Here is a 19,993-nt window from a genome sequence, read left to right as displayed (position 1 = left end):
AGATTGAGTTAGCTGCTTCTGCTGCCAGGGAGAAGGCTTAGCCCTTATAGTAGAGCCTAGAGTCTGAGATGGGGCCTCCTGCTGGGCTGGAGAAGGTTCCACCACCTCATGACTCTGTGGAGGTGAGGCTGGCACCTGCTGCTGGCTTGGACTAAGTAGAACCTCCTTCCCTGCCTGGTCAGTAATCATAATCTGCATCGCCACATTAACTGTGACAAGTGGTGAGTGTGAGGGATGAGCTTCCCTACTACATGAAGCTGGAGCTGTTCCCTTTTGAGGCATCAACAGCTGATCTGCACACTCCTTAGCAGCATGTGCTGGCTGGGCCTGGGCCTCCTGCTGGGTGGAAGAAGACTCCACTTCCTGGGGGCGCTGTGAGAGCTGACCTGTGATTTCTTGCTGAGGTGGAGGGGACTGGCCCCGGGCAGTCTCTGGGTGGAGAGTCTGGGCCTCCAGCTGGAGCCGAGAACGTACAGTTTGTCCAGAGGGCTCTGGAGGCTCCTCTGGATTCTCCTGGGATTCCAGATCAAGGCTGTTGTGATCATCTATGTCCGCACTTGGGTCTACATAGTCATCCTGTGGGGTTTTTTGCTGAAGCTTAGGTTTTGCAAGCTGATGCAGAGTTCCAACCTCCACCTTAGCAAGCTGAGCTAGCTCCTTCTTGTTCAAGTGTGAAAGAAACTTTGCTGCTTTTGACCTCTGACCGTCTAGAGGTGGAACAAGCATTTCAAAGGCCTGGTGGTCTGCAGGCTGATGTGGCCTGGCAGTCTGGATCTTCCTTTTGAGGCGAAGAGGCACAGCGAGAGCTTGATTCTGACCCCCATCAAGCATTGGAACGAGCTCTGTGAGCCTCTCTTGCCAAGGTAGCTTGGCACCCAGACTCTGATGTGGAGCAGCAAACTCATCCAGCTCTGGGGATAGATGTCCAGAAAACTTCTGAGGTGGAGACAACATCTTGGTGGGCCCCAAAGGATCCAGGTAATCAAAGTTCCCGAGGTCGGCCAGGGGAGTAAGGGCATGGATCAATTCAGGTGGGAGATCAGAATTGAGGGAAGAGGGCTTACTTGGCCCCAGGGGCTCAGAGTTCAGGTGGACTGGGTGTGGGGCCCAGGCTGGCTGTGGAGCAGCTGGGACCAGTAGCCACAAGTGTGGCCACACCAGCAACCATGCAGCCCAGGAGCGCAGCAAAAACATGAGAGGGCAAGGTTGGGTTGTAGAGATCTAGGCCAGTATGGTGCTGATGCTAGGTCTGCTAGAACCTTTCTGGCAACCACCTGTGTAGCAAGTGCCTTGGTAACTGTGCATACCCACATTCTGCCATTCCCTACCCTTTATGACATCATAGTTTAGGAAACCTTTATTAGGGTTTGCCCAGCAGTGACCAGGCATTACTCCCTTTCCCTTAAAAAGTGACAGCAGCCTTTCATAGGGCCACTTCCCCTGGGGCAATGCAGGGTGTGTGACTGCCTTGGGTGGGTGTTTTTGGGCCTCCAGCAGGTGGGGTAGGGTGAGGCAGAGGTTCCTACAGATGTCAAGGTTAGGCCTTGGGATGCTCAGAAGTGCTGGTCCAGCCCTGGCAACTGGAGCTCTTCCTCCTTCACACTGAAACCCCAGAGATAATCTTTGGCCCCTTGGCTGCACTGCTTCCAAGCAAAACAACAGACCTCCAAAATTAGGACCAGTTAGGGAGGAATCAAGAACACACATGAAGGTGTTTTGTTCCACAATGTTGCTATTTGGTCTAAACTCAGTAAGGGTTTCTCTATTTCATAATTCAGTCCTCTTTGTCAGACTGGAACTCATAGACTCCATGATGACTCCAAATTTCTGCAGGAGAGCTTTGGGTGTTGGGCAGTTTAACCTGAGTGACAGGGTTTGGATCAATGCATAGCGCTTTACATTAGTCTGGGAGAACTCTCCCCAGCCCACCAGGGCTCAATCTAGCTGTGTCTAGATATGACATCACTTATCATAAATCTCCCAAGTGTGTACACATGGAGAAGAGACTTAGGACACTGAAGTCTTCAGGTTAAATACTTCTCTAGAAATACTATTCCAAATCTACTTCCTTCACAGTTCTTTTTTTATGGAAAAAATTAAAATTTCATAATGAAATAGTAGAATAATAATAGTTAATACATTGCATATTGTTACCTTTAAAGTAGTTAATCAGAGTACAAGATACGGGTTATAAAAAATTCTCCAATTAGGGTTGGGGATTTAGCTCAGCGGCAAAGCGCCTGCCTGGCAAGCGCAAGGTCGTGAGTTCGGTTCCTGGTACCGGAGAAAACCCTCCCCCCCAAAAAAATTCTCCAATTGATACGAACCTTTCTTTTCAATGAACTAAGAGACATTAGTAGTGTAACTAAACTGTACTTTTTTCCCCTTTTATCTTCCTTCCTTTCCCCTTTTCTCTAGCCTAGTTCCTTTTTCCTTTTGCGTAATTTCTTCCCATTTCACAATATCTGTTGTACATTTTAGAACTTATTAACTCAATTTCTCACATTAGGGAGACAATATGATGTTTACACATGTGAGTCTGATTTCACTTATGAGTATGGTCTCAAGTTGCATCCATTTACCTATAAAAGTCTCGAGTTTATCCTTATTTGTGGTAGAGTAGTACCCCATTGTATAAAAAAATCACACCTTTTTTATCCATTCCTTCGCTGATGGGCATTTGGGTTGTTTACAAGATTTAGCTATTACAAATTGTGCTTCTATAAACATAGGCGCACAGGTATAACTATGGTATATGATATTTTTAATTTTTCTGGTAAGATACCCAGAAGAGCAATAGCTAGGTTGAATGGGACCTCTAATCCTAGCTTTTTGAGTAATCTCCATACTGATTTCTATAGTGGTTGCTCCAGTCTGCACTTCCACTAACAGTAGAGAAAGTTTCCTTTTTCCCCACAGCCTCTCCAGCATTTGATATTGGTTGATTTCATGATGATAGCCATTCTTTCTGGGGTAAGATGGAATCTCAGTGTTGTTTTGATTTGCATTTCTTGAATGACCAAAGATATGAACATTTTTTCATATATGTATTTGCCATTTGTATTTCTTCACTTGAGAAGTACATATTCATCTCAGATGCCCACTTTTGGATTGGGTCTTTGAATTTAGGGGATCTGATTTTTTTAATTCTTTGTATGTTCTAGATAAAAGTCCTTTGTCTGAGGGACAACTGGCTAAAATTTTTTCCTGCCCTGTGGGTTGTATCTTCACTCTATTGGTGATTTCTTTTGATGTGCAAATGCTTTTTAATAAGATGAGATCTCAGTTGTTGATTCTTTGAAGTATTTCCTGTGCAGTCTGGGTTTTCAGTTCATTTTGTTCTCTCTGTCTACACACCAGTGTCTTCAAGATTTCTACCTACTTTCTCTTCCAATAGATTTAGTATTTCTGTTTTAATATTTAGACCTTTGATCCATTTTGTCTTTAGTTTAGTGCATGGTAATAGACATGGGTCTAGTTTTAGTCTTTGGCACATAGAAAGACTAGCACCATTTATTAAAGAGGCTATCTTTCTTCTAGTGAACATGTTTGGCCTCTTTGTCAAAGATAAGGTGGCTGAGTGTGTTTGTAGTTGTGTCTGCATCTTCTAATCTGTTCTGCTGATCCTCAGGTCTGGTTTTTTTGCCAATACCATGTTGACATTTTCACGGTAGCTTTGCAGTATAATTTCAAGTCAGGGACTGTGATGTCTCCTGCCTTGCCTTTATTGCCCAGAATTTTACAGTTCTTCTTGCATTAATTTTGCTACTTGTTTCTTCTCTGGCACAGCCCTAGCATGTAAAATCTAAGAAGATGCTTCATTCTCTCATCTCGAGTGCCTTGCACATGGCTGGGAATGCAGTAATGATTTGAAAAGGAACTGATTCAGAAGTCATGTTATTTAGGGGTGGATCTGTTATATAATCAGATTTCTGAAATCAGTGGTGACTGTCCTCTTACATTTCACAGGAAGACAGACTTCTTAATGTCTGATGTTACCTTGGATGGTTTTATTTGGGTTGAACTAAAATTATTCTTTTACATGGAAAGAACTTCCAATACTTTTACAAAAGGCAAAATCCTCAAATTAAGTTCCCACTGGCATGAAAAACATTTTTGCCCCCTCCTTTCTAAACATCCTAAATATATTAAATAATGACTACTTTCTTTTAGAAATTACTCTAGCAATGCAATCCCTCATGAGAGGTTTTTACACAACTATTTTATAGAAATGTTCTTCAGCACAATATTGTATTACAGATGCAGGGAGAAGCTGAGAGCTTCTCACACCATATTGAAAGGCAGCATTGTGTTCAAAGTTACAACATAACTTTACTTAAGGCTGTGGTTACTCTGACCCCTGGGATACTGTATGAGGGTAGTTTAGGGACTTTCTCAGGCCCTTCAGAGAAGCCCAGCCCCTCGCCTGGGTCCATGACTGGAGGAGCATCTGAGACGCCTCAGTTCTGTTCCCCAAACTTCAAACTAGAGGTCAGGGCCCAGGATGGGACTTTAGTTTCATCCCTACTCTTTTTGTTTTTGTTTTTTTTTTTTACTGCTGATTGTTTGAATCTTGGGTACATTGGCTAATCCCACACACCTGAATTAAATTCTGCAGTTCTGCTTCACTTCTGACATCTATGGTCCCCTCTCTGGATCTGTGATTCACAGTTATTTATCACTCTCTGAAAAGAAGTTAACAAGGATCAATTCAGATCTTTTCTTATTCTAAAACTTTCTGCACAGAGTGGTAACACCTATGAGAGACATTCTTTAGATTTCTAAATGCATTTTCCTGTAAATGTCCTTGTTTAAAAATCTGTATGAAATGCCAATTGTGTGTATTTTAGAGAACTTTGTAGTCTTAGAGACAGGAACCAAGGAGTGTTTGACTTTGTATCCAGTTACACTACTGAATTTGGTTATTCAACCTAGAAGTCTTTTGGTGGAGTTTTGGGGGTTTTCTATGTAGTGTATCATGTCATCCCCAAGTAATGGTAATTTAACGTCTTCTTTTCTATCAGGACTGCTTTCATTGTGTCCCATGAGTTCTAATACATTGTATTGGCATTATTGTTTAATTGTAGAAATGGTCCAGTTTTTTCTTTAATTTCATCTGTGACCTGTTGGTTGTTCAGGGGAATGTTACTTAATTTCCATGTGTTTATGAATTTTTTCTTGTGGTTTCTTTTGCAATTGATTTGCAATTTCATTACACTATGATCTGCTAATATGCATGGGATAATTTCAGTTCCTTTGCATTTACTTAAGCATGTTCTATGAGCTAGTTGGTACTTTATTTTGTAGAACAACTCAAGTGCAGCTGAGAAGAAGGTGTATTCTGATGTTGCGGGTTGAAACAAACTGTAGACATCTACTAAGCCCATTTATTCAAAAGTCTGTTTCAGTTCTAATATTTCATTGATTTTTTTGTCTAGTTGATCTATTTGTGACAGTAGGGTATAGAGGTCCCCAATCACCATTGTATTAGTGCTTATTTGACTTTTCATGTTTGTTAATATTTGTTTTACATAGTTGGGTGCACATATATTTATGATTGTTATCTGTTCCTTTTGGATTGTTCTCTTTATAAGGATATAGTGACTTTCTTTGTCTCTCTTAATCAATCTGTGCTTGAAATCCACTTTGTCTGCAAATACAATAGTGACCTTGCTTTCTTCTGGGTTCCTGTCACATGGATTATGGTTTTCTATTCTTTGGTTTTCAGTCTACAAATTTTTTTTTTTTTTGTCTTTTTGACACAGACTGCTTTCATTATCCCATGAGTTGAGCATAGTCCTTTGTTATACAGTTCAGGCTGGACTTGAACTCACTTTGTAGCCCAGGCTGGTCTCAAACTCATGATGATCCTCCTGCCTCAGCCTCCTGAGTGCTGGGATTACAGGTATGCACCACCACGCCTGGCTACAAATTTTTTTAATTGTGTTTCTCATATGCACCATATTGTTGGATCTTACTTCTTGATCCATTCTGTTTCTTTTGATTGGTAAATAAGACAATTAACATTGATAATTATAACTGATATGTGTTGACTTATCCATGTCATGTTATTTTCCTTTGTTTGCTTCCTTTTTCCTCCTACTTAATTGCTTGCCTTGCCTGGTGGATTCATTCTGTTGGGGTTCTTGGAGTTGCTCCTCATTACCTCTTTCTAGAATATCCTTCAGAACATTTTGTGGTGCTGGTTTTGTGTTCATGGATTTCCTCAGGTGTTCTTTGTCATGGAAGTATCTTACTTCTCCATCAGTTTTGAAAGATAGTTTTGTGTGGGGTACATCAATCTGGATTGGAGGTTGTTTTCTTTTAGGTCTTGAAATACTTCACTCCAAATTCGACTTGAGGGTTTGTTTTGAGAAGTCTGCTGTGATTCTAATGGGATCACCTTTATAGATGATCTGTTTCTTCTCTGTTTAAATATTTTTTCTTGTGTTGAATTTCTGGAATCTGGACTATTATATCCCTTGGTGTACATTTTTTTTATCATGGCTAATTGGCTTTTTTTTTTGGTACTGGGAATCAAACTCATGACCTCATGCTTGCCAGGCAGGCGCTTGCAACACTGAGCTATATCCCTGGCCCAGCTAATTGGAATTCTATATGCCTCACTTATCTGTATATCACATTCTTTGTCCCTGCTTGGGAAGTTTTCTGCCATGACATATTTGAACTGGTATTTTATGTCATTTGCACTATCTCCTGTTTTTTAATTGAATCCAATGAGTCTTACGTTATTCTTCTTTTCACCATCTAGCAGCTGCTAGATTGATTTCTCATGGTCCCTTGCTATTTTAAAGAACTCTTTCTTTTCCTGATTACTAACTACAAGCCTATCTCTTTTCTTTTCTTTCTTTTTTTTTTTTTTTTTTGTACTGGGAATCAAACTCACAACCTCATGCTTGCCAGGCAGGCGCTGTGCCACTGAGCTATATCCCTGGCCCCTCTATCTCCTTTTTTTAACCACTCATTTACATATTTTATTTGGAAGTGTTTATACCAGCACAGTGAAACTCAACTTCAGAGATAATAGATGTCATTAGTTTAGATATCATCAGTTTATTATTAAAAAGACATGGAAATTATTTACATGATGAAAGATTGCAGAACTTCAGTGGAATGAGCAGCATCGTGATGCCATTTCAACAGTGACTTACTTCATTCTACATATTTTCCAAGAATTTCACCATCTGTAAATAAGAAATAATCTTTGTCGTCTAGAACTACTTTGGTGCCTCCATATTCTGGAAGAAGAACTTTATCTCCAACTTTTACACAAACTGGTTGGATCTCTCTGCCCTTTCCCTTAGAGTTCAACCCCACAGCTACCAACATTGCCTGCAGTACTTTGCCTTGAGATTTTTCTAGAAGCATAATGCCTCTTTTGGTGACAGTTTCAGCTGCATTCCTTTCAACCAATACTTGGTTAAACAGTGTGAGAAACTTCCAAAATGCCTTTCCTGCCATGGATCCTGCCCTGCAACTCAGATTCTGCTATCGCGTTGCCTCCACAAAGAGAAACCTGCACTCCAGCCCTGGGACATGTGAAAAGGCCACGCCGCACCTGAAAGCCTATCTGCTATGAAATTCTGTCCTCACACTGGCTCATTCTGCTGCATGTACTTTGAATTTTTAATCTCCTGAATATCTTTTAAAATCTATTCCATTTCTTTCCATGACTGGACATTCACGGTTTCCATCATTTTCCTAGGCTCTTCCATTTTTTAAATCTGTATCTTCTCTAGAGTCACTAAGCATGTCTCTCACTATGGTCACTGTCTCTGTAGCTACCTGAGAAATTATTTCTGATTTTATTTTTTCTAGAACCTCACTCATGTGCTTTGTTACTTCTGCTGTCACAACTTCAGAGAGTCCAAATGGGTAGTTTTTGAATTGTTCCATATCATTGCCCTCTGGATTTGCCTTTGGTGAGATGGAAGTCTAGGGTTGCAGCTTGCTTAAGTGTCTTCTCATTTTCTACTTTTTGTTGTTGTTGTTTAATTCATGGGTTGATACTATAGCAAGTATCTTTATTGCCAGTATTTAGAACACTTAGGAAATGACTACTTCTCTTAGATGTCTTTCAGGTGCAGCTGGCTTTTGGGCTTTGAATCTGTTGCAAGATCCTACCTCTTTAATTTATTGGGGATGAGAAGTTGCTGCCTATTTGGCCTAGCCCATGGTTCTTTGGCACTGTCCCATAGTATTGTTTATGACCCTTAGGCAATCTCAGTCTTGGTAAACCAGGAAGAACAACTGATTTGAATGATTATGTCACGTTGGCTAAAGTAATAGAATCAGCAATAACAATAGCATAAAATACAACCTAGAAAATGACAACTGTGGTAACTATTAATTTGCCGCCTTTTGTTGTATGTACTAGACTTATGGTTATATACAAAATGTACTACAATCCAGAAAATTGTACAGAGTAAGTAAACCCTCAGTATGGTGATTTCACCCTCAGGGGAGAAAGTATAAAAGGGGTGGAGGAAAAATAAAGAAATAGAAGAAGAAGAAATTAGAACCTGAAGGACAAAGAAAGATTACCCAAACTTTGGGAAACTGGTGAAGAACATAGAGGAGGAAAGGAAGAAATAAAATCCAGAACAGAACAATAGCAACAACAAAAAACTTAGAAACAATGTTCACACTCATAAAAACAAGAATAAACAAGGAAAAACAAACAAAAAGAAAAGAAAAAAAAGGAAGAAAAGAAATGCCCACTTCAAAGCATGTCTCTGCTGTCACTGATAGAACAACATGGGCAGACAGAGTCCATTTGTGTTGATTGATCCCAGCAAGCCAGGTGTAGCTTTATGGTTGGGTAATGGGTAATCCCAGCAAGACTTCACTTGTAGTTCCACTGAAGTTCAGGCTGATTTCTGGCTGAGTGGCTGGAATCTGATTTGTCTAGCTTGCAACACTTTATGTGTCTTCTGCCAGCCTGAAATCAGCTCCTTGACCTCCTGCTGACTTGAACTTGGCAGCCTCACCCTGAAACTGGAAGGCACTAGATGGAGCAAGCCCACAGCCATTCTGAGCTCTGAGCTCAGTTGGCCCCTCTCTAAGATGGCTCCTGGCCAAATGCTCTCCCCTGGGTGATGTCTGAACCTGAGTAACTCACCAGCTACTGCACTCTGCTGTGTCCACTGCTTTTTTTCCACTGGTGCCTCTCTCTGTGGATGCCTCTAATATCATTAGTAATCACCCCGAGTCTGCAGGTTTGAACTGCCCCTCCCACACAGTGAGTCAGGGCTCAGAGAGAAAGTGCTGCTTGCCACCTCCTTCTGCATTGAGGTCTCTCTCCTTGCTCTCCCCATGGGCTTCGATTCTAACTTCAGATCCTTCACAGACCCTGGGTACCCACTCTCCACCTTCTACTCTTCCTTATGTTGTTATATTCTAGTGTCTGAATACCAAATCTCAAAGAGGCTCTTTCTCTGCTGTTCATTACTCTGCTATCTTCCCAGACATTTCACACTAACAATTGGAAACCCCCACTCCTACACACCCCAGTCTGCTGTGCATCTAGGCTGGAATCACAGTGAGAAGGATTTGGAGGTAGAGAAGGTGACCTGTCTGTTCCTTGCTCACCAGCCACAGCAGCCTATCTGCTCCAGTTCAATAGCCTGCTCTGGACTTAGCCCCAAAGCAGAAGGCTGTGGATTCTAGAAAAACTCATTATGTATTGGCACATCTTCTCCAGGTATCCATCTTCCACTCTTTCTGATCAAAACATTCCATAAATGCACAAAGAAATGAATGTTTACACAAGAGTTTATAGAAATCTTTTCATCTGTTTTCATTCAACTGGAGATTGAACTCAAGACCTTTCCCTTGAGATACATACCCTGTTTAGCATGATTCTGGATGTGACTGAATGGATTCAACAGAAGAGAGAAGACTCATCCCAGCTGTGGGTGGCACCAACAAATAGGCTTGTAGCCTGGATGGAATAAAAGGGAAAGAAGGGAGGATGCTGCTTGCTACCTCATGTCTGCCACACCATGAACTGTTTCTCCTCTGCTATGCCCCTCAGCCTTGCTGACCTGCCTTGGAGCCATTTCACTATGGACTGAAACCTCTATGAACTGTGAACTAAAATAAAACTTTCCTCTTTTAATTTGTAGATGTCAGGTATTTTTTTCCCAAGCAACAAGAAAGTAACTCGGACAGATTTTGGTACCAGAGAAGTGGGGTCATTGTTGTGATGCTACCTGACCATGTTGTTCAGAAGTCTTTGAAACTGGTTTGTGGGAAGACTTTGGAAAGGTTTGGAAATTTCAGCTAGACCAACAGTCCTAGACTCCTGTAAGATGAGCTTGACGGGAGATTCTGGTCAGAGCTCAGAAGAACAAAATGCTGAAAGAACTGCAGCCAGTAAAGACTAGGCTCAGGAGATTTCAGTTAGGAAAAAGAACTCCATTGGCTGTCAGACTCCAGAACACATGTGCTATTCTCTGGTTGAAAATTTGTCCACATCTTGCTTTCTTCTCCCACACTGTGGGAGACTAGGCATATAGGCAGTGGAATAATTAATCTGGCAGAAGAAATTTCAAGAAAGTCTAATGTTGAGGTGATAGCATGGATACTACTGGAAGTTTTTAGCCAGCTGTACCTTCAGAATCAAGAGCAAATGGCCTAGCAGTTTTATTTAAAACATTTGAGTTTGGCCAGAAAAGAAGCTCTAGTAAAGTGAAGGCCTGCAGAGACCGAGTACAGGAGAACATGGTTGTTCAAAAGGAAGACAATGGAAAAGGTAGATTGAGGGCATCATGAGAACAAGCAGGACTCTACCCTTTGCAGCCTCAAAATTGCAAAAGTGAAAGATTGCTTTGAGAAGAGAGCCCTAGGTCAACTATGTTCCAAGATGGTGGTGGCCTAAGAAATTTGCTCCTCGGGATTGGATTCATAGAATTCAGCAATGCAGACCCTTGATCCCTACAGTCAAGACAGAAGGAAGCCAGACTACTGTTCCAGCTGGCAGCAGACCCTGGCATCATGCACATGGTGCTGGTTTTAGACCCATGCAGAATGCAAGGGTTTTGTGGCCAGGAAGGCTTCCAGCCAGAAGGCCTAGAAGGCCAGGCAGTGTACCTGAAAGGGCAGTGTGTGAAGCTGTGAGTGTAAAGCCAAACATGCAGGGGAGACCCCAGAAAGTTAGAGAAACCATGAACATGGATTGTGGGAGGAAAGCTGTGAGGAGGGACCACAGCTACCCCAAGAGAGAAGCTATGAGGGTTACAACTGTAGGGAATGGCTGAAGCTGAAAATCAATCACACGTGCAAAGTCTGCCAGAAACAGGCTTAAAAGAAGCCAAAGAGAGAAAGGTATATTGAATTACTGGTAGTTAAAAATGGGGCAAATAGAGTCTTCAGACTCACAGAAGTATACATATATAGAAGTGTTTTTTGCATGCTTGATTTCTGCATTTACTGTTCTTTTTTGGATTTTGGTTAGAAGAGATTTTACAACCACAAAGGATTTGGCTCAGAACACTATTTTAAAATCAAATCATGAGTTGGAAAAGGAGGGTGGAACCGAAATGCCACCAATAGAGCTTGAATCCTCTAACCTTGCTCAATCTAATAAGAAAGGAGTGATGGGGGAGTCCATGGAGGATTTTCAATATGCCTACTGTGTTACTAAAGTTCAAGCTCCCAATGATCCAAGACAAATTATATGTCTTCAGATTTGTGCAGACATTATCTCCTCATATGTGCAAGGGGCTGCCTTTGCAGCAGCTATCATTCAGGTTATTTATTCACAGCCTAGAAGAAAGAAAAAAACAAGGCTGCTTGTTTCCAGGGTGGGGATGAGGAGCCCATTCCCCATAATAAAGTAAGACAATGAGCCACTGCCAGCAGCTCACCCAGCCCTGAGGTGGTAGAGTAAAATCTGTAGCCAAAGGCTGCAAAGAGGTCTCCAGGTTTTGCCCAGTGTCACTGACTCAGGCTATATAAAAAAAAATCGAGGTTACAATTCAATTATTCAAAACTTAATTACCCCAGACTCTTGTATCACTTAATTGGTCATTCTTCCCTTGATAAAAATTAATAAAAATTATAAATAAGAAAAAGGGATCCAAGGACTTTGGGTCTTCTGACACCTATTGAGCTCAATGGATTAAACAAAATCCCTCTGAGATGGAATTATCTATTGAAGGAAAAATATTTAAAGGGCTTTTAGACACACAGATGTTTCAGTTACTGCCCAACACCACTGGCTTAAAGCATGGCCTCTGGATGTGGCCAATACAGACTCACAGGGGGTGGACAATGTTGCTCACCCTAGCAAAAGTGCTAAGTTGCTAACCTGGAAGGATGCAAAAGGCCATTCCTCCTTGCAGGGAATAGAGCCTCCCAGAGAATTTCTGCCTCATAGGGAATAGACTGGGTTTTCTCTCTCTCTCCATTACAATTGACACTAAAAGAGAAGCCTTTATATTTTCCCCTTAAGGCAATTAATTTAAAAAGTTGTTTCCACCCTTAAGATAAAAGACATTTTGCCTTTAATTTAAAAAATCATACTTCCTAAAATTTACAATAATGGGGGTATTTTTTAAAAAAGATTACTTAAAGTTCTCTTGATTCCTAATGAGGTTAATTACCTATTTTACTGTCCTAAATTTATTTATTTATTTATTTGGTACCAGGAATCTAACTCAGGACCTTGCGCTTGCCAGGCAGGCGCTTATGACACTGAGCTATATCCCCGGCCCTACAGTCCTAAATTTAATTGGTATAGAAAAGTTTTGGTATTTTGCAAACAGGTATAAGGGTTTGGAGTACAATCTGAAAACAATAAGGTTGGAACAGTCACTTGATTTTGACATTCCATTTAAATAATGGCAGGCCTGGTGGTGGCCTCAAAGGGGTGCAAGCTATGACAACTTCTTCATATTTGGGTCACCTTATCCAACAAAGATGAATTACCCAAACTGTTCAGATCAACCTTAAATGATTTTCAGGCTTTATTTGGTAATATTAATTGGCTTCACCCACCTTTTGGGCTAATTTTTCTGGTGTTACTGTCATTACCCTTCAGACAAGTTAATTCAGTTTGCTTCTGTTTTCATAGATGGCTTATCTTAGGGTAAGGGAGGCTATATGACAGCTTCCTCTTCCAAAATATATGATACAGGTTTCTCACCATATGATCAAAATTCAATTACAAAAATAATGCATATTAATTATAGATAAAAGATTCTATTCCTTCCAAATTTTTCTGATAAGAGATCTCTGAAAATTGATGAACAACAAAATCTGACTAGTCTATTTATAATTATAAATTTCTAAAATTGTAGTAGAGTTACTATAATTCAATTTGGTCAAAAATATATTTGAGTGCACTCTGATTTTGTAAAGATGTCTGTTTGTTCTGTATATTTGTGTACTTGTTTGTCTGTCATTCTGTGAACAGCTATTCCCTTTTATTTGAGCTCAACCGTTTTTCAATTTTCCTTCTTTCCCCTTTGCATTTTTGAAGCATTGTTCATAACATAATATTTGGGGTGTAGACTTCAAAGCATGCTTTCACCTGGGTTATCAGCTAGTCTAAGTGATATCAAAATTGGTTTACTCATAGGTCATCAAAAAATTTAAAATAATTAACAGGGGCTGGGGATTTAGCTCAGTGGCAAAGCGCCTGCCTGGCAAGCGCAAGGTCGTGAGTTCGGTTCCCGGTACCGGAGAAAAACCAAAAAAAAACAAAAACAAAAAAATAAATAAAATAAAATAATTAACAAAAATTCCTGAGGGTGGGAAGAGATTACTGGACGGGACTCCCATTGGTGAATAGAGGGGTGGCTAACCTTTGTTCATTAATAAGGAGTCCCCAGTGAGTTCAACAGTCTCTTGGAAGCCATGCCAATAATTTGGTCACAGGTCAAAAGAAAGTTTTCTAGAGAAAAAATAAATAAATAAAATAAGGTTTTCTCACAAAAGATGCTCCTGGTACAAAACTAAATAAGAAACAAAGGTTTTCACAGGTATATGGCGATTCATTAGTGTTAATCTCATGATGTATTAAATGTATTCATGATTCCAGATGTACAGGTCTTCCAAAATGTAAAACAAGGATTGCTGGGGCTGGGGATTTAGCTCAGCGGCAAAAGTGCCTGCCTGGCAAGCGCAAGGTCGTGAGTTCGGTTCCTGGTACCAGAGAAAAACCAAAAAAAAAAAAAAAAAAAAAAAAAAAAAAAGGATTGCTTATGGTTTTAAGACTTTCTTTCAGATTCATACCTCTGCCTTTAACAAAAACTTATGTTACATATATCCCATTAAAGGACAACAAATAAGGTAAAATCTTCTTATATATTAGATAGAGATAATTGGCTAAAAGGATTATGTTATGTCAAAATGAAAAATTAGGTATGTTAGAAAATGTTATCATGATTGTCATGCTGCAATGTTATGTATGGTTTTGATTTCTAAATTTTTGTGTAAAAATATGTAACTGTGATCTGTTAACATTCCATAAGGATTTAAATATTAGGATGTCCATGGTTGTTAGAAAATAACAGTTCCATTTTATATTCTAAGGTGTTTGATATTAATCTTACTGCCTCCATTACAGTATAATGTCATCAAGCTTCTCTTCTGGATGTTTAACAACTGAGGTTTGGAGACCAAAGAATTAGAGAGATAGATGGGGTAAGAGGATAGCCAATATTTTGTTCCTATCCCTCTGAGGTCAATGAGGACCCAGGACGTAAGAGAACCTCTGCTGCGACATCCTACAAATCAGTTGAATTCCTGACCTTTTGATCAATGAGATTATGGGGCCATAGAGAAAAGTGATTCAGCAATGTATACTGTACCTAAGGAGAGTCACCAGGAGAGAAAAAATCTCTCAAACTTTCACAGAGAGCAGCTTGGTCAAGCAATGGCCATGACTCATCCAGACAGCTGACACTGACAGCAGATCTAAGAGGTGCTATACTTGATTCCAAGGTAAATCCTGAGGACACTTAACTGACCTTGATAGATAGCAAAAAATTGATTAATATGGGTCTTGCCTTAACTTGGTCTTGAACACCCAGCAGAAAAGTATAACCACAAGATGTATAAAAAACAATATCATAGTAATATGTTAGTTGTAAAAGGTTCAAATCACTAAAATTTCTGACAATTGCCAGCTATACTGGTAACTGACCACTGTTATGGATTATTAGACTGTATAGGGATAACTTGCTGTATACGTACCTAAAGTCTTTGGACTGAATATCTTTAGCCTAAATGAGTAAGTTCATCAAGAATGAAAAAGTCTTCTACCAAGTTCTCCAAACACAGCCTCTCCAACTTCAACTGAACATCCATCACTTACAAAACAGAAAAGCAGGAGATGTAGGGAGCAGCTAAAGCTGGAAATCAATCACATGTGCAGGGGCTAAGACAAAGACAATGAGAGAACAAGGGGAGCTCCTCCAGCCTTGTAAACAAGCTGTTCCAGCTTGTTAGCTGGTTGCTAGGTAGAGATGTTGAAGTTGACATCAACCTCCCCAGTGTATACATAAATACTGTATAGTTCTTGGGCAGTTATTCTCCTCCCACCAGGAGAGGACCTCCACCTGACCTCAGCTTTGTCTTAAAGACCACCAGGGGTAGTGCTGTAGGGGTGGAGCCACCAAAGCCCTTTGGAGCTGACATGTTGCCAGAGGTTGTTTTTGATGCTGGACATGGAACTATAGGATTGAATATTTGCCCTGCTGGATTTCAGTCTTACTTTGGTGCCATTCCTTTTTATCCCATCCCCCTATTTGTACCTTATGGAATTGGAATGTTTATCTTTTGCCATTGTAAATTGGGAATATATAACTTTCTTGTCATTTTTACAGGGGCTTGAAGTTAAGAGAGAAGAATTTAGACTTGGACTTTTCAACAATGCTGAAACTGTTAGGACACTGGCAACCCTTAGAGAAGGACTAAATGAATTTTGCATAAAGGGATGCACATAAGTCTTTTTGGGACCAGGGGTAGAATGCTATATTTTATATCTAAAACATCCCCCAAAACTTTATGAGCTCCCTGGGAAGGATTTGGCGAGGCAACTGGGTCATGGGTGTGTGGTACTAGATTAGTCCATGGATTGGTTTAGTGTAGTTCTGGGTGTGACTGAATGGATTCAATAAAAGAGGTGACACCAACCACTAGGCTTGTAGCCTGGATGGAATAAAAGGGAAAGAAGGGAGGTTGCTGCTGCTTGCTGCCTCTTTCCTGCTACGTCATGCAGTGCTTCTCCTATGCCATGACCCTCTGCCTTGCTGCGCTGGCTTGGAACCATCTCACTATGGACTGGAACCTTTATGAAGCATAAGCTCAAATAAACCTTCCCCCATTGTGGGTATCAGGTATTTTGTCCCAACAAGAAAGTAACTAAGACAGCATTAAACCCAGGATCTCACATAAGCAAGGCAAATACTCCACCCCTGAGCCACATCCCCAATTTCACTAGGATTTCACCATGGAAAAATAAAAACTTCAATAACCCCAGCTAAAAGGTGAGGTATCATAGTTTCTAAATCAAGTATAATTTACAAATTAATAACTGGATGTAGAGCACCCCTCTTCATGGCATACCACAGAACTACTGGAGAAAACAACAGACATGACCACCCACAAGACTGAGATGACTGTTAATTCTAGGTGGTAAGTCTGGGTCTTTGTTATTTTTATTTCTGCTTCTTTTAGGACAACAGAAGGAGGATTGGCCCTGGAGTGTTGCCCAAATTCAGGTGGGTGGAGGGCTAGTGGTCTCCCAGACCCAATTGTGCTACCTTTACTATTCCCTGGCTTAGAGTCTTGCTTTCCAAAATCTATAAGGGGCTGCAGAAGGAGGAGGGTCCGCCTTCCATGGCTGCTTTCTGCTGAATAGGGGCACTGTCTTACTTAGGTAAAGACCAGGCATTCTCACCCTGTCTGATCTAGGGGGCATAGGAATCACCTTCCTCCTCCAAGGATTTCTTGATGTGCCATGAAGGCAATTTTTGGTCCTGGGCTTAGGCCATCACCTGTATTTTAATAGCTATCAAACAAGAAGAAACAAATTTGACTAAGATTAAGTATGTAAGATTTAAATAATCACGATATGAGAAGCATTAATAAAGATGATGTCCAGTGCAATAACTAGGATGCCCAATTTCAGATATTCAGACAGATACCTCAACTCTTTCTAATTCTCAGCTCTCTTGCATTTTCACTGATCACATCACAAAAAAGATGTGATTCTTGTGACAAAACTTCACAATGTAAAGCCAGGCAAGAAAATTTAATTATCAAACCCAAGTTACACACTCTTTAGATAGGAACATAAACTTGAGGCCAAACAAAGGTAGAACCAAGTAGAATGGAGAGAGAAAGAGTACTGAAGAAGTAACCCCAGAAAGAGTCAGCCATAGGCTGGCTCTAGGGCCCTGGAGAATACAGTTGCCGAAGCCATCTCTGCCAGCCTGAAACAGCACTTTTTAAACACACTAGACTAGCAGGGCATGGTGGCGCACACCTGTAATCCCTGCACTCAGGTGGCTGAGGCAGGAGGATCACTATGAGTTTGAGGCCAGCCTGGGCTACGAAGTGAGCTCAAGGTCAGCCTAAAATGCATAGTGAGACCCTGTCTCAAAAAGACCCGCCCCCCAAAAAAAAGTCCAAAAAACCACACAAGGCTAGTCCTCCACCTTCCAACTCTGGGCTTCTTCCAGGGGGCAGAGAGGGAAGGGAAACAAACCCCAAAAGGTCACCTAGTCAGCGTGAGCCCACAGGCTCCACCGGGCCCCACAAACAACCCTGGAAACTCCCCAAGTGCAAGCCAAAGCCACATGGTCCCGGGCATGCTGCAAACTGCACCCCCACCCCAAATAAAAAAGAAATAGCACTAGGCAAACGTGTCCAAGCCTCTTGGTCCCAAGATGAAGATTAAGAAAGTGGTCTGGGGAACTCTGCTGCCCCAGCTGTGGCATCCCAAACTCAGTGTGGTCCAGCATGGAGGTCCAGCCCCAGAGGGCAGGCCCTGGAAGTCTGCAGCTCTGAAAGCCCATGCCATTTGCCTGCCCTCTCCATTCAGCTTGCCTTAGTTCCACTGGCACAGAAGTGTGGGAAACCACAGGCACTGAAAGAGGACCTGAAGACTGTAAGGACCATGGAGAAAAGGTGGCTTACACAGACACAAACCCACCCACTCCATGGGAGAACTCCTAGCCCTTGCAAAGGCCAAAGTCTTGCACCCCAGGTCCTGGTCCTCTCCTTCCTCTGAGAGTCCTCCCGAGGGCAGCAACCACTCCAAAAGGCCATCAGACCAGCAAGAGAGGAAATAGTGTCCCCTAAAGGGACTTAGCTTCCTTCCAGGCTGTGCTTCTTCTGGCTGATAGCTCTTTGCTGCACTCTCCAAGAAACACACAGTATGATCCCGACCTCCTTTTCTTGTGATTCCTACCTCATTCCCTGACCCTCACCAACACCATCCTCCTTAGTTCTCCTGGAAAAGAAACTCAGGCACACGATGGCACCCTTGACCCCCACTCAGAAGCTTTAGGTGGTTCCCCAAGAAAAGTGACAGGTGTTAGAACAGAAATGAAAACCAGCCATGCATCTGACAGAAGTAGTTATTTCCCTTGTACATTTTAGGGTAAAGTAACATTTATTCAGAAATCACCATTCTGTAGATTTATCCCACATTAGTCCACATAGGTACAAAACCAGGCAAATTAAAAATCTCTTACCTTATACCCCTATTTTTGTGTGTGTAGAGCCTTTGGGCTGGGTTGTATGGGAGCAGGGAGAAAACTGTCACCATTATTCACACCAGCCATTTAGGATCCTCAAATCTTTACAAGAAAATTGGCAAGGGCCTGTTGTGGCTCGTGTCTAGATGTGCCCCCAAGGCTTCATCAGCCCACAGGTGGGGCTTTTCAGAGGTGGCTGGATCTACAGTGTGTGATGCTGGGATCAAGGATGTGTAATTACGAAATTAGTCCACTGGCTGGTTTGGCATAGTTCTGGGAGTGGATAACGGGAAGGCTACCCTAAGGGCAGGTACCCTGGACAAACTATAAAGGACAGAAAGAGGGTTGCTGTATTCACCTGCTGCTTGCTGTTTCTCTGCTTCGCTGCCCCTCTGCCATACCACCTTGCCTTGGAGCCAGCCAACTATCAACTGAAACCTCTACAAACTGTGAGCTGTAATAAACCTTTTCTCTGGTCAGGCATGGTGGCACATGCCTGTGATCTCAGCACTCCAGAGGCTGAGGCAGGAGGATCGTTGTGAGTTCAAGACCAGCCTGGGCTACGAAGAGCTCAAGGGCCAGCCTGAACTGCATAGTGAGACCCTGTCTCAAAAAGACAAAAAAAAACCCACCAAAAACAAAAAACAAAAAACACCTTTTCTCCTTTAACTTCAGGTGTTGAGTATTTTGTCTCAGCAACAAAAGAAGTAACTAAGACACGCCGAAACACAAGAATCTAGTGTGGCAGAGGATGGGCAGGGAAGAAGTCTGTGGACAGGAGACAGGATCCTGAAGAGTACACAGAAAAGGCTGCTCAGGGACATTCAGAAGCAGCAGTTAGAGGTGGCCACCCGGCCCCTCAAAAAAGAAGCTTCGGGGTTCCCACTGCCACGGACGTGGAGCAGCATCACAGAGGCGCCCAGGAACCTGGGCGGAGACTCCGTCCACACAGAGGGACAGCGGGCGGCCGCCTCTTCCTCCCTGCGAGGTCCCCCGCCTCCGCCGCCGCTGAAAGGGAGGAAGACCTCGGCCGCAGCGGCTGGGCGCTCACGCATGCGCAGGACCGGGTCTTACGGAGGAAGGGGCTCCCCCGTGCGCAGCAGGAAGCCAAGGCGTCGCAGGCCCAGAGGGAGCGGGAGCCGCGGGGTGGGGCGCCCTCCGTCAGCGAGCCGAGCGCAGCGCTTTCTCCGGCGTCCGCGCCGAGGGCTCTCGCCGCCGCGGCCCTGTCCGAGGTCCTGACGCGGGCGCCTGCCCCG

General features: G+C 42.3%; 1 protein-coding gene and 1 pseudogene across 1 annotated transcript in view; both read right to left on the bottom strand.

The window, feature by feature from the left end:
* LOC102030590 (leucine-rich repeat-containing protein 37A3-like) overlaps positions 1-19,993 on the bottom strand; it is a gene marked incomplete in the record, with an annotated part of 60,473 nt that overhangs the window by 40,200 nt on the left and 280 nt on the right.
* Positions 7,042-7,660, bottom strand: LOC102028049 (annotated as a pseudogene).

Source organism: Chinchilla lanigera, unplaced genomic scaffold (genome assembly GCF_000276665.1).
Source record: "Chinchilla lanigera isolate Chin_1 unplaced genomic scaffold, ChiLan1.0 scaffold00050, whole genome shotgun sequence".
Lineage (NCBI taxonomy): Eukaryota > Metazoa > Chordata > Mammalia > Rodentia > Chinchillidae > Chinchilla > Chinchilla lanigera.
Note: the sequence above shows the minus strand (reverse complement) of the source record. Positions and strands in the feature narration are given on the sequence as shown.